The sequence below is a fragment of the Aquarana catesbeiana genome, linkage group LG07, assembly GCF_042186555.1.
Source record: "Aquarana catesbeiana isolate 2022-GZ linkage group LG07, ASM4218655v1, whole genome shotgun sequence".
NCBI lineage: Eukaryota > Metazoa > Chordata > Amphibia > Anura > Ranidae > Aquarana > Aquarana catesbeiana.
The window spans coordinates 200,955,547-200,969,917 of NC_133330.1; the positions used below are offsets into that span (position 1 = coordinate 200,955,547).

Genomic DNA, 14,371 nt, shown 5'->3' on the forward strand with positions numbered 1-14,371 from the left:
GCAGTGCAGACATAACTACCTTGCATGGCAAGAGCTGCACCGTAAAAAAAAAAAAAAAAAAAAAAAAAAGATTGGTTAGTTTTTTATTTTTTAAAGCTGCTTTCTGGGGTTTAGCTTTTAAATTGATCTCGTCCTTTTTTTCCCCCCTCAGATTTCACTCCCACTTATAAAAAATCATTCTATGCTATTATTCTGTGCTACCAGCAAAGGTGGACCATGTCTGCAGTGTGGAAATATTTTAAAGTTTCTGATAAAGACCCAAAATTTGCAATCTGTAGTCTTTGCTCAGCAGAAATTTCAAGAGGGGGTACAGTGCCAAGGCATTTTTCAACAACAGGTTTGATACACCACCTGAAAACACGTCATCCAGTTTAGCATACAGATTATAAGAAAACAGCGCCACTTTTAAAAAGTGCCTCAAGCTTAACACCATCTGTGGCCACAGTCTTTGAAAAGGTTAAAAAATTTACAAGTGACAGTCCCAAAGCTCGTGCCATTACAAATAAAATTATGGAATTTATTGCATTAGACGACCAGCCATTCTCTGTTGTGAAGGATGTTGGATTCCGTAGGCTCATGCAACATATTGAGCCGCGTTACTCACTACCAAGCAGACGCTACTTTGCAGATACCTGTCTACCTGAATTGTTTTGCAGTGTTAGAAAACACGTTCATGAGCTCATGACTACCGACATCATAGCAATCAGTTTTACTACCGACATTTGGAGTTCAGACGTCAGTCCAACGAGCATGCTTAGCCTGACAGCGCAGTGGATAGATGACTAATTTCAATTGCAAAACATCCTACTTAACGCACGTGAGTTTGTTGGATCACATACAAATGAAGAGGAACACACTCCCTCCATATCTGATATGTTTGAAGAAATTTTACACGAATGCACCCCAATCCATAGCGGTGCCACAACAAGTGCAGCTACCCAACAGCTGGACATTTATTTAGCTGAACAGCCTATTGCCAGAAGTGACAATCCCCTTGAGTACTGGTGCATCAACAAAGAATGTTTTCCCTTGCTTGCACAGATTGCACGCAGATATTTATCTGCCCCAAGCACCAGTACAGAGAGTGAGAGACTATTCAGTCTAGCATCTCATATTCTTGATGAGAAGAGAAACCATCTCTCCTGTGAGAAAGCTGAACAACTTTTGTTCTTCAAGCGAAATCTGGCACTTTTACTTTATGACTGACTACCTAGTATGTTCCAATTGTCTAGTTGTGCCATTTGTTGTTTGTTCATTGTAGTTCTTCTACAGTTTTTTGCACTTCAATTTAAGAGAGAACTCCAGCTTTTGAACTACTGTACCATAGTTTGTTGCTGTTGGGCTAAACTATGTCTCTCCCTAAGCTGTCAGTCCGCTGCATGTGCAAAATGCAAAACTGTATGTTCTGTATCTGTGGCTGTCTACATACTACAGTACTATACCGCACTGTGTTCCGGGTATGGGCAGTGACTTCCATAAACACAGACTAGTCTACATTGCTTGCTGTGATTGGCTGAGCACCTTTGCTGTAGACTAGCGGTCTACTGTATTGACTAGTATGTATCTAACCCGCAGCTACATACATACACTTTTATATCGCACATCCACCCGCTGACACCTTAGGGAGAGAACTTGGGGAAAAAAACTACTAGTTCTCATTTAAGTTGAAAGAAAATAATAGAATACACATTTTATTATAGCACTGTACTATGTTATATTTACAGAAACTGTGAAACAGAATAACGGCCTTCTGCCATATTTCTGTTATGGTTGGTTGAGAGAGTTGTTCTTTAAAGTACACTACTTATACATAGTTTGTTGAAGTTCTTCTGTTGTTGGGCCAAACTATGTCATTGTCTCTCGGCTCTCTCCCTAAGCTGTCAACCGCTGCATGTGCAAAACTGTTTGTTCTGTATCTGTGGCTGTCTACATACAGTACTATATACACTATACCGCACTGTGTTTCGGGTATGGACGGAGACTTCCATAAACACAGGCTAGTCTACATTGCTTACTGTGATTAGCTGAGCACCGCTGCTGTAGACTAGTCTGTGTTCCAGGATGTCTCCGCCCATACCCGGGGCCGGAACAGTGTGGTCTTTTGTATGGCTATGTATATAACCCGCAGCTACATACATACATTTATCGCACATCCAGCCGCTGACACCTTAAGGAGAGAGAACTGAATTACTAGTTCTGATGTAAGTTGGAAATGAATAAAATATAAAAAAGTCAGTCTTTGGCATTTTTATATTATTATTATATTAATATTAATTATTATTATTAATATTATATATTATTTTTTTTTTTTATGCCTCTTTTATTTGGTATGGTGGTGCAATGTGCACTGACTGCAGTTTTATTTTATTTTACTTTTATCTTCTGTGTCCACTGTCCAATTTTATGTGGGTTACTTTTTATTAACCACTTCCCGACCGGTGCACGCCGATGTACGTCGGCAGAATGGCACGGCTGGGCAAATGGACTTACAGGCACGTCCATTTGAATTCCCCGCCGTGCCATTGAGTGCGCGCCGGCGGCGGCTCCATGAGTCGGGTCGCGGGTCCCGCGGACTCGATCGCCGCGGGGATACCCGCGATCGCCTCACGGAGAGGACGAACGGGGAGATGCTGATGTAAACAGCATCTCCCCGTTCTGCCTAGTGACAAGTGTCACTGATCTCTGCTCCCTGTCATCGGGAGCAGTGATCAGAGTAATGACACTGCTAGCCCATCCCCCTACAGTTAGAATCACTCCCCTAGGACATACTTAACCCCTCCCCGCCCTCTAGTGGTTAACCCCTTCACTGCCAGTGTCATTTACACAGTAATCGGTGCATTTTTAATCGCACTGATCGCTGTATAAATGACAATGGTCCCAAAAATGTGTCAAAAATGTTCGACATGTCCGCCATAACGTTGCAGTCACAATAAAAATCGCTGATCGCCGCCATTACTAGTGAAAAAAAAAATTATTAATAAAAATGCCATAAAACTATCCCCTATTTTGTAAACGCTATAACTTTTGCGCAAACCATTCAATAAACGCTTATTGTGATTTTTTTTTAACCAAAAATATGTAGAAGAATACGATCGGCCTAAACTGAGGAAAAAAAATGTTTTTTTATATATTTTTGGGGGATATTTATTATAGCAAAATGTAAAAAATAATGCGTTTTTTTCAAAATTGTCGATCTTATTTTGTTTATAGTGCAAAAATAAAAATCGCAGAGGTGATCCAATACCACCAAAAGAAAGCTCTATTTGTGGGGAAAAAAAAAAGGACATCAATTTTGTTTGAGAGCCACGTCGCACGACCGCGCAATTGTCAGTTAAAGCGGCGCAGTGCCGAATCACAAAAAGTGCTCTGGTCAGGAAGGGGGTAAAATCTTCCGGAGCTGAAGCGGTTAAAGTACTTAATTGACATTACTGGATTGTAGTATTTTTTTCTTCATAAAATTAATGATTAAGTCAAATACAAATAATATAATGAATACAAACAATTTTGTATATCCAATAATTTTTTTGGGTAATATATAAAAAAAAAGCCTATTTCGGTTTCGGCACCAAAAAACCCATTCGGTGCATCCCTAATATATATATATATACACACACACGCACGTGTGTTTAAGCTTTGGTTTGTGGTGCACATCCTGCTCTGATGAGTGCTCACCAATGGCTGGATTGCTAGTGTGACATGACCCTTAACCACTTAAGGACCGGAAGGATTTGCCCCCTTTATGACCAGGCCATTTTTTGTGATACGGCACTGCATCGCTTTAACTGACAATTGCGTGGTCATGCGACGCTGTACACAAACAAAATGTATGTCCTTTTTTTCCCACAAATAGAGCTTTCTTATGGTGGCATTTGATCACCTCTGCAGTTTTTATTTTTTGTGCTATAAACAAGAAAAGGCCGACAATTTTGAAAAAAAACAATATTTTGTACTTTTTGCTATGATATCCAAAAGCAAATAAAAAACAAATTTCTTCATCAGTTTAGGCCAATATATATTTTTCTACATATTTTTGGTAAAAAAAAAATCACAATAAGCGTAAATTTATTGGTATAGCGCCTACAATACAGGGGATATATTTATGGACTTTTTATTATTTATTTATTTATTTTTACTAGTAATGGCAGTGATCAGTGATTTTTAGCAGGACTGCGACATTGCGGTAGACAGATCGGACACTTTTGACAATTTTTTTTGGGACCAGTGACTTATACACGTAATCAGCAGGGCCGTCTTTTCGTATGGGCACACTGGGCATTTGCCCAGGGGCCTCACTTGCCTGGGGGGGCCCACCTGCCTAGCGACCCCAGCCAAGCATCATTCAGATGTCACAAAGTTCGCTGCCGCATTGTGCCAGTGCTGTGCGGCTCCCTCACAGAGACAGTGTGCCACGCGATCAGTCCCGATATCAGTCAGCGACTTAGCGGCGGGCAGTGTGCAGTGTGAGTCAGCTGTCACTGTGAAGAATGGAGCCGATGCTTTCTGTGTAGTTCCGGCTCTTCACAGGCGGAGTGATATGAAATGCATCGGCTCTGCTCTCTACTGCAGCCACATGCTGCAGCTTCCTGTCACACTTCCGCATCCCAGAGGAGCCAGGCAGCAGTACACACGCCAGCATTAATACCCACCAGCACCAGCAGTACCCACGCCAGCATTAATACCCACCAGGCAGCACCAGCAGCACCAGAGTGTGAGTGTGCACATTTATATATATTTATTTCGTTTTTTTAAGTTTTTTTAAGTTGTATGATTTAGTGGTGAAAGTTATTAGTGCCCAGCCCCCCAAGTTTTGACTGCAATATCTTGTGTCCCCCTTATATATCAATCTTAGAGTTGCCACTAGTTTGAGGAAGTATAAGAAAGGTGAGGAAAAATTAACTTTATTAGGTGTTGGTGAAAATAACCTTTAGAGCAGAAATTAAACGTGATGTTTTGAGTGGAGCACAGAAGAGGAAAAAGGCTGCAGAGGAGAAAGAGAAAATGTGCAAACTTTGAGCAATCATGCTTGATTGTGTAGACAGGGCCCCAGTGCACTGTATTGCCCGGGGGCCTATAATGCTCTTAAGATGGCACTGGCAATCAGTGCTATAAAAATGCAATAATTACTGTATAAATGACACTGGCAGGGAAGGGGTTAACACTAGGGGGCGATCAAGGGGTTAAGTGTGTCCTAGGGAGGTGTTTGTAACTGTGGGGGGATGGGACTAACAGGCAGTAGAGAGATCGCTGTTTCTAACACTAGGAACAGACAATCTCTCTGAACTCCCCTGACAGAACAGGATCTGTTTGTTTACATTGACAGATCCCATGAAAGTTGGGCAACTTCCGATCAGTCTGATTTTCATTCAACTAAGGCTCAGTTCACACTGCCATGATCTGAAAGTTGTGCGACTTCAGGGCGACTTGAGTGCAACTTGAAGCAACTTTGAAGCGATTTCAGGAAATGCTGGGTAATCTTCCTGTAATGTCGGATCCAAATCACATCAGTTAGGATGAGGATCCGACTTGGAGGCGACTTCCATTAAAGTCTATGGGCACAAGTCGGATAGAAGTTGACTTGAAGTAGTAGAGGAACCTTTTCTAAAGTCCAAGTGACTTCAGTAGTGCGAATTAAGACAGCTCTCATTGACTAAAATGGGATTTTGCATGCAACGTGACTTGGGTCTCACAAGTCAGATACCAAGTCGCGGCAGTGTGAACCGAGCCTTAATGTGACTTTTTACACTCTATGGCATTGAAGGCGTATCAAAGTCGGACCAAAGTAGTGCAATAACCTTTTCTAAAGTCGAAGCGACTTGTGTAGTTAAGACAGCTCTCATAGGGAAACATTGAATTTACATGTCATCAGACCTGCTCTCACGAGTCGGCTCCCATGTCGCACCAGTGTGAACCGGGCCTTATTAGAATATCTTATCAAAACTACAACACCTGTTGCAGGTAATTGCCTGAAACTTGACTTGTACCTGTCTGCAGATTTCTGAGAATAGTGAGACCATCACACAAGCAGGAAATAAGATTTATGAGGGCCAGTCCTGCACACCTCGAGGTAATTATATTGCAAGGAAGTGATATTTACATTTTATGACAGTTTAAAAAAATTGCAGCTGCACTGCAGACAGAAATAGAGAAGTCATTTTTAAAACAATATAGTACAAAATATATTGGTATCATATAGATATATTATAACACATTTTAACAAAAGAGATACGATGTACCAATATTGTTTTATATTTCTCTAAAATAGAACTAAATGCAAACCTTTTGTTTTCATTCTGAATAGAGCAAAGCCTCGTACACACGATCGGATTTTCCAACGGGAAATGTGTGATAACAGGCTGTTGGCGTAAAATCCAATCGTTTGTGCGCTCCATCAGACAACTGTTGTTGGATTTTCCACGGACAAATGTTGGATGGCAGGCTTTAAAATTTTCCAGGGACAAATGTCTGTTGTCGGATTTTCCAAGCGTGTGTACACAAGTCCATCAGAGAAAAGTCCAAAGTACAAACACACATGCTCGGAAGCAAGGATGAGCCGGAAGCGGTCGGTCTTGTAAACTAGCGCTCGTAATGGAGAATTAACATTGGTGACGTGGCAAATTATGAAATCTCGAAATGCAGCGCACAATTCTCTTCTTCTTTAATGGGATAATAATGAAGCTGCTTTGCTGGTGATACTGATGGAGTTATTGCATTGAATTTTCAAAGGCTTTTTTTTTAGTGATATCAAGAATAATATTATTATGCTTGTTTTTTTTTTTTTTTTTGGTGCAAGTTACGATCAAAGATACAACTATGTTGGTGTCCCTTGTCAATTTTAAATTGTATTTTTTTAAATGTAACTGCCTACTCCCAAACTGTCATTTGAAGTAAAAAACATAGCCAAGTATTATTCTGCACAATTTTTTTATTGTGCAATAAAAAAAGAAAACAAATAAAATTAGACATGCTATCTGCCAAATAGAACTTAACCAAAAAGTACATTCTATGCAGCCAAAAAAATACAAAATATACCAAATCAAAACATTATTCAACCAAAAAATAAACTAAAAGCCTCATGCATGTGTCCTGCTTCTTAATATAGGAGGTCAACAATGCCAAGAGTTGGTGAAAGCAGGGGTCCGTCATCCAGAGATAATTCTGAAAATCATCCGGATTATTCTCCTGGAGCTCCCGCAGGAAAGGCATATGACATAATTGGTCATGATTAATCAAGCAACCAATTTTTGGTTCAAAAAATCCTCCTCCTCCTGTTCCTGGACTGGACTTGGGTCAAAGCAATAACTCCAAGGCAATAATAAATAACACGTTATCTCCTTCGATTCCGCAACATGGCTTGTTGACGAACGGCTGTTCAGAAACTAACTAAAAAGTGCGAAATGAAAAGTGCGAAATGAAAAGCGCGAATCAACACTCACCAAACTTCTACTAACAAGAAATCAGCAGAAGGAGCACAAAGGGTGGCGCCTGACAATTGAACTTCCTCTTTTTCGGCTCGTAGTACGTCTAGTACCTCACTACGTTCAAGTTTGTTGGCCGACAATTGTGTACCGTTTGTATGCAAGACAAAATCCAAGCACACGCCCTTCGGACAAAAGTCCGAGGTTTTGTCTGCGGAAAATCTGATTGTGTGTACGAGGCTTTAGGGAGGGTTATGACTCCTGACATTTTTTATTTTTCAATCTGTGTCCTTTTTCAGGAAATTTCCCTTCTCTTCCCGTCCCATAGGCAAAACAGGAAAAATAAATCCCTCCAGAGTCACCAGAACTATTGTCCCTATTGGAAGATCTCCCCTCTTTACTGCTTTGGATTTTATTTCACTTTTGGTGAGAATACTAAACAGGATAACTAGGAGGGGTGAGTCCTCCTAACTAGGGAACAGGGAGTGATGAATGGTTGGGTTTACTAATCCCTCTCCACTCTGTCTAAAACTAAAAAAAAATATGCCTAAGGACAAAGCCTTTTTCTGGCAAGTAAAAATCTGTATTTTTTGCTAGAAAATTACTTAGAACCCCCAAACATTAAATATATATTTTTTAGCAGAGGCTCTAGAGAATAAAATGGAGGTTCTTGCAATTTTTTTATGTAACACATTTTTTGTGCAGCGGTTTTCCAATGCAATTTTTTTTTAAATAATACACTTTAATGAATGCAAAAAACCAAAACACAATATATACCACAATTTTTCTGTAAAATATGAAAGAGGATATTACGCAGAGTAAATAGATACCCAACATGTCATAGTACTTAAAAATCTCCATAGGCGGCGCTTTAAAAATTTCTACAGATTACCAGTTTAGAGTTACTAGAGGTCTAGTGCTAGAATTATTGCTCTTGCTCTGATGTTCACGGCGATACCTCACATGTTTGGTGCACACACTGATTACATATGCATGCGTGACTTACGTATGCATTCACTTCTGCACCTGAGCACTGAGGGATGGGGGCGCTTTACATTTTTTTTTCTTATTTATTTTATTTTCTATCTTTTTATTTTTACACTCTCCCTTTCATTTTATTTGATCACTTTTATTCCTATTACAAGGAATGTAAACATTCCTTGTAATAGAAATACTGTAAGGATGATGGGTCCTCTTTATGAAGAGATCTGGGTCAAAAAGACCCTTTTAAAAGCAAAAGGTCAACAAAAAATTTTTTTTTTCTTTTGCTTCAGATAAAAAAAAAAGTTTACTTCCACCATGGACTGGAAGTGACGCCATGACATCTCCCCATTCCTCCAAGGCCATAGAGGTGAGGCCATCTTTTCTTCTCTCATCTCTGTGCCCAGCCTTCACCAGTGCCGGACAGGTTCCTGGAGCTACCGATTGCCCAGGTAAACTGGGGAACCACTAGAAAGCAATGGGAGGGGAGTGGCAAACCCTCATGCTGCTTCTAAAAGTGATCCAGTGGCAGATGCGCCACTCCACCCATTTTTTTCAGAAGGACCAGCACTTGAGGGAAAAAAATAATATTGGGGTTATGGCATCTAGCTGCAGCTATAACCCCAGTATTAAACGTCAAAGTAAAGATGTATTTTTCCAGTTAGGTGGACTGCAAGTGGTAAACAGGACAGGCCAACTGGACAAGCAGTGATAGCGGGCCCTGTTCAGATTCTGCATAAACTCTGTTTTCATTTAATCCTAAGTAGCAGTGTTGACTTGGGGGGCTGTCCTGTTCATGTACTTTAAGGGCCCATTCACACAACGTATTGGAGCAATGCTGAGCAGCCTTGCCCAACGCAGTCCTAACGCATAGACAAAGTGATTTGCTTTGGGTTCTATGTGTTCAGTTCATACCAATGTTCTGCAGTGGTGTGCACTGAAAAAAGTAGTACAACCTGTACTTTTTTAGTGAGCTCATTGTGATGCAGAACACTGCATCACAACCAATTCCAATTAATACAAATGAACCAAATGTCACTTATAATGTGGCCACTGGTGAGTATGAGCCCTAAAACATATGTCAAGGCAAAATAAAAAAGTATGTTTCTGTAATACATGCACTTTTCTATTGTTTTATTTCTTCAACCATATAAAATATATATTTATCAGATACCCCAGAGAATAAAACAGAGATCATTGCAATACTTTATGTCACACCATATTTGCGTAGCGGTCTTACAAACGCAATTTTTGGGGAAAACATACACTTTTTTGAATAAAAATAAGAAAACAGTAAAGTTAACCCAATTATTTTCTATAATGTGAAAGATAATGTTAAGTAAATTTATACCTAACATGTCATGCTTCAAAATTGTGCACGCTTATGGAACGGTGACAAACTTTGGTACTTATAAAATCTCCATAGGCGACGTTTAAAAATTTCTACAGGTTACCAGATTAGAATTACAGAGGAGTTCTTCGGCTAGAATTATTGCACACGCTCTAACAATTGCAGCGATACTTCACATGTGTGGCTTTAACACCATTTACATATGTGGGTGTGACTTGCGTATGTGTTCACCTTTGTACGTGAGCTCGGAGGGACAGGGTGCTTTAAAACTTTTTTTTTTCTTATTTATTTTACTTTATCTTATTTTTTTTTACACTGTCCCTTTAAAAAAAAAATTTTTGATCACTTTTATTCATATTACAAGGAATGTAAACATCCCTTATAGAAAAAAAGCAGGACAGAGCCTCTTTAATGTGATATCTGGGGTCAAAAAGCCCTTAGATCTCACATTTACACGTTTTTTTTAAAACTGTCCCTTTAAGGCAGGAGGGCGGAAGTGATGTTTGACGTCGCTCTGGTCCTCCAAGGGCATAGGGTTGAGTGGGGGCCATCTTGCCCTCACTTGACTTCCTGCCCACCCATCCCGAGGATCGGATCATTTCTGCCGCTACCAACGGCTCCGGTAAGCGGCGGAGACTATCGGGAAGCAGCAGAAAGGGAGGGGGCACCTCTCCCACCGCCCATAAAAGTGATAACACTTTTATGTTAAAGCAGACCGCCCGCTGTTTAACCACTTCCCATCCCGCGTACACTAATATGATGGCCGCAAGGTGGCTCTGCCATCCCGGGCAGCCGTCATATAATGTCCTCGGCTTCCCGGCCGACTAGGGGGCGCCCGTCATGTCACTCTGGAGCCGAGTCAATGAACTGTAGCTCCCCAGTCCCGGCAGCACTCATGCAGCCCTCATTCATGCAGCCCCAGACCATGACACTCCCATCACCATGCTTGACTGTAGACAAGACACACTTGTCTTTATACTCCTCACCTGGTTGCAGCCACACGCTTGACCCCATCTGAACCAAATAAGTTTATCTCGGTCTCATCAGACCATAGGACATGGTTCCAGTAATCCATGTCCTTAGACTGCTTGTCTTCAGCAAACTGTTTGTGGGCTTTCTTGTGCATCATCTTTAGAAGAGGCTTCCTTCTGGGACGACAGCCATGCATACCAATTTGATGCAGTGCGGCGTATGGTCTAAGCACTGACAGGCTGACCCCCCCCCCCCACCCCTTCAACCTCTGCAGCAATGCTGGCAGCACTCATAGGTCTATTTCCCAAAGACAACCTCTGGATATGATGCTGAGCATGTGCACTCAACTCCTTTGGTCGACCATGGCGAGGCCTGTTCTGAGTGGAACCTGTCCTGTTAAACTGCTGTATGGTCTTAGCCACCATTCTGCAGCTCAGTTTCAGGGTCTTGGCAATCTTCTTATAGCCTAGGCCATCTTTATGTAGAGCAACAATTCTTTTTTTCAGATCCTCAGAGAGTTCTTTGCCATGAGGTGCCATGTTGAACTTCCAGTGACCAGTATGAGCGAGTGAGAACGATAACACCAAATTTAACACACCTGCTCCCCATTCACACCTGAGACCTTGTAACACTAACAAGTCACATGACAACGGGGGAGGGAAAATAACTGATTGGGCCCAATTTGGACATTTTCACTTAGAAGTGTACTAACTTTTGTTACCAGCAGTTTAGACATTAATGGCTGTGTGTCGAGTTATTTTGAGGGGACAGACAATTTACACTGTTATACAAGCTGTACACTCACTACTTTACATTGTAGCAAAGTGTAATTTCTTCAGTGTTGTCACATGAAAAGATATAATAAAATATTTACAAAAATGTGAGGGGTCTACTCACTTTTGTGACATACTGTATATCCACGGTGGGCGGTCCAGAAGTGGTTAAAAATCAAAAGAACCATAATTTTAACCAAAACAATTGGTATAATGCCTCTTTGTTCACAAATCCCCCACTTACACCCATCTGTTTGAAATAACATTTATATACATATGATTTCAACCCAGTACATTCCAAAGTCACTTATCCTATCCTGTGATAATATAATAGACTAAAGCCTAGTACACCCTTTTTTAACTTGGTGGGCTTAACAAAAAAAACAACTGACAGCTCAGGTCGGAGCCGATGTACTAACAATTCGATGTTAGTACAGCAGTCTCCTCTGCTGTTCTATTGTGTTCTCACAGAACACAATAGAACCAGCCAATCAGCCATTGGTGAGAGAGCGCTGACCAGGAGCTGGTCGGCAGACCTTTTTCGGTTATGCCCCTTCGACAGAAGCCGGTTGAAGGGCTGGCTTCTGTCAGACCGGCTGCAGTACACATAAGCCAAATGTCAGACGGTTTCTATTGAACCAGCCGATGCCGTCTGACATTCGGCCCGTGTGGCTTAATTGAGGTGATAAGGGCTTAAAGTGGATGTAAACCCAATTTTTTTTTTTTTTATGTCATTTTGTAGAGTATAAGATTTCCTATCATTTGAGCCCAGTCTTGCCACACAGAGTTAATCCAACTCTGAGCAATCCTCTTATATTGTTCAGTGAGATAAATCTTGACAAACAGAGAAAAACTTTGTTAAATCCTCCCCCTTGCTATGAGTGACAGGTGATTTACATATCTCGTGCACTAGCCTATGACATGCATTGTTTAATTCCCACCCCCACTCCTTTCTTCAGCAGCTCTGCAAGGATTGGCTGTTCCACACCTCAGCATGATTTGGCATGCTGAAGTCATGTGGTTACTTTCCTGTCTTTTCACTGGATGTTAGAGATCATAGCAGAAGTTTGGTGTAAGAAATATACACAGGAGAAAATGCATATTGACAAGGGGAGTGTAGAGGTGGGCGGGGAGTCTACGGACATCACGACTCCACCCACCAAGCTCCAGACAACAGACCCACCCACAGAATCTGCAGTTTTTCGGCTCGCATAACAGACAGAGGGGAGACATTTGGCAGGTAAAGATACATGCAGGAGGCATGTATATCCTTATAGATAACCCCTATGACAGTAGTTTAGAAAGGATGACATTGAGTTTACATCCACTTTAACTCAATTTGTTTCCTGTAAAAAAATATTCCACTTATTCAAGGTTGCATATGAAGCCAATGATTCTGTCTGTGGTTTGCAATAAGGCATCATCACAAGAAATATTTCCTGGGAAAGTGCAAGGGTTCTACAGAAGGGCGAGGGTTTTTTCAAGAACCCCAACATCCAGTGACAGCTACACTTCAGTAGGCCCGGGCTCTTTACACTGTTAAGCCTCGTACACACGATCAGATTGTTGGCCAACAGAGCGTCAGACTTTTGTCCGAAGGGAGTGTGCCAGGAACTTGTACATACTAACAGTACACAATGGTCGGCCAACAAACACGAACGTAACGACGTACTACGTGGAATTTCAGCTCTTGAGCACCACCCTTTGGGCACCTTCTGCTAATTTCGTGTTTGGTGAGCATTGATTCCCAGCATGTGTGTTTGTACTTTGGACTTTTGTGTGACAGAATTGTGTACACACGATACGAAAATCTGATAACAGATCGTTGTCCGCCAAAAATTTACTAGCCTGCTATCCAACATTTGTTGGCGGAAAGTTGGACAACAATTGTCTGAAGGAGCGTACTAATGGTCGGATTTTAGGCAAACAGTCTGTCATCACACAATTCCCTGCCAAAAATCCAATCGTGTGTACGAGGCTTTACTGTTGGCTTTACCTTTGGTCTGTTTATTATAGTTGTCCTCTTTTAAGAGTAATATTCATTAGGAGTGCATTACCATATTCCAAATGTGTCAAGTCTGTGTATTTAGTACAAAAATGTCACATCAGCAAGATTAATGCATGTATACTCCAAGCAAGTACAGTATAATATTTATGATTAGCTTTAGATCAGTGCCAGTTCATTTTTTTCCAAGTTCAAATATTTTATTAAAGTATAACAATGTGCAAATCATATTACACTTGCCAAACAGATAAAGAAAAGCACAACAAAAAGATTCAAAGTAAATGCCATCAACAAATGGTTTGTTGTAGTGAACAGTAGCAATGTACCGATAACAGTAGGGGGCCATATCTTGATCTGTGGATCCAAGTAGTATAAGGTTTAATTGGGCAGGCCCCACTATGCAGGGAGGGTAAGTAACAAAGTAGGCATAATGTAAAAAATACCAACAGATGGCTTCAGTTAGAAGGGTTTACAGGAATAACTAGGGTTGTCAGATGGGGGTGGTGGGGGCAGGGTATGAATAGTCCAATCAGGGATCCACCAAAGGTCAAAGATGGGATCCTGAGGTGGACTGCATTGGGCGGCCTGCAAACTTGTCACCAAGAAGAAGAGGTGAGGAGCTCTGATCACCTAGGACTTCAAGGATAGGTGTAGGAGAGCAACTTCGGGCACATGAGGGGGAAAGAGAGGAGGAAGGGAGGAGGGAAGGTGGGGTAAGCGGACCCCTAAAGAGGAGCTCAGCCTAAGCAGTAAGTAGGTTAAGACAGCAAAAGTGATATATCGAGTTTGGGAGGTAAAATGTGGGAGGCCCAGGGCCTCCATAGTTTTGTAGGGAGCAAGTTTGTCAAGGTTGATCGCTTCAGTCTTGGCGTGA

At 41.3% G+C, this 14,371-nt stretch overlaps 1 long non-coding RNA gene across 1 annotated transcript in view; it reads left to right on the plus strand.

Annotated features, from left to right (window-relative positions):
* Nucleotides 1-14,371, plus strand: part of LOC141102517 (uncharacterized) — a 119,981-nt gene that overhangs the window by 57,070 nt on the left and 48,540 nt on the right. The gene's annotated exons all lie outside the window — the stretch shown is intronic.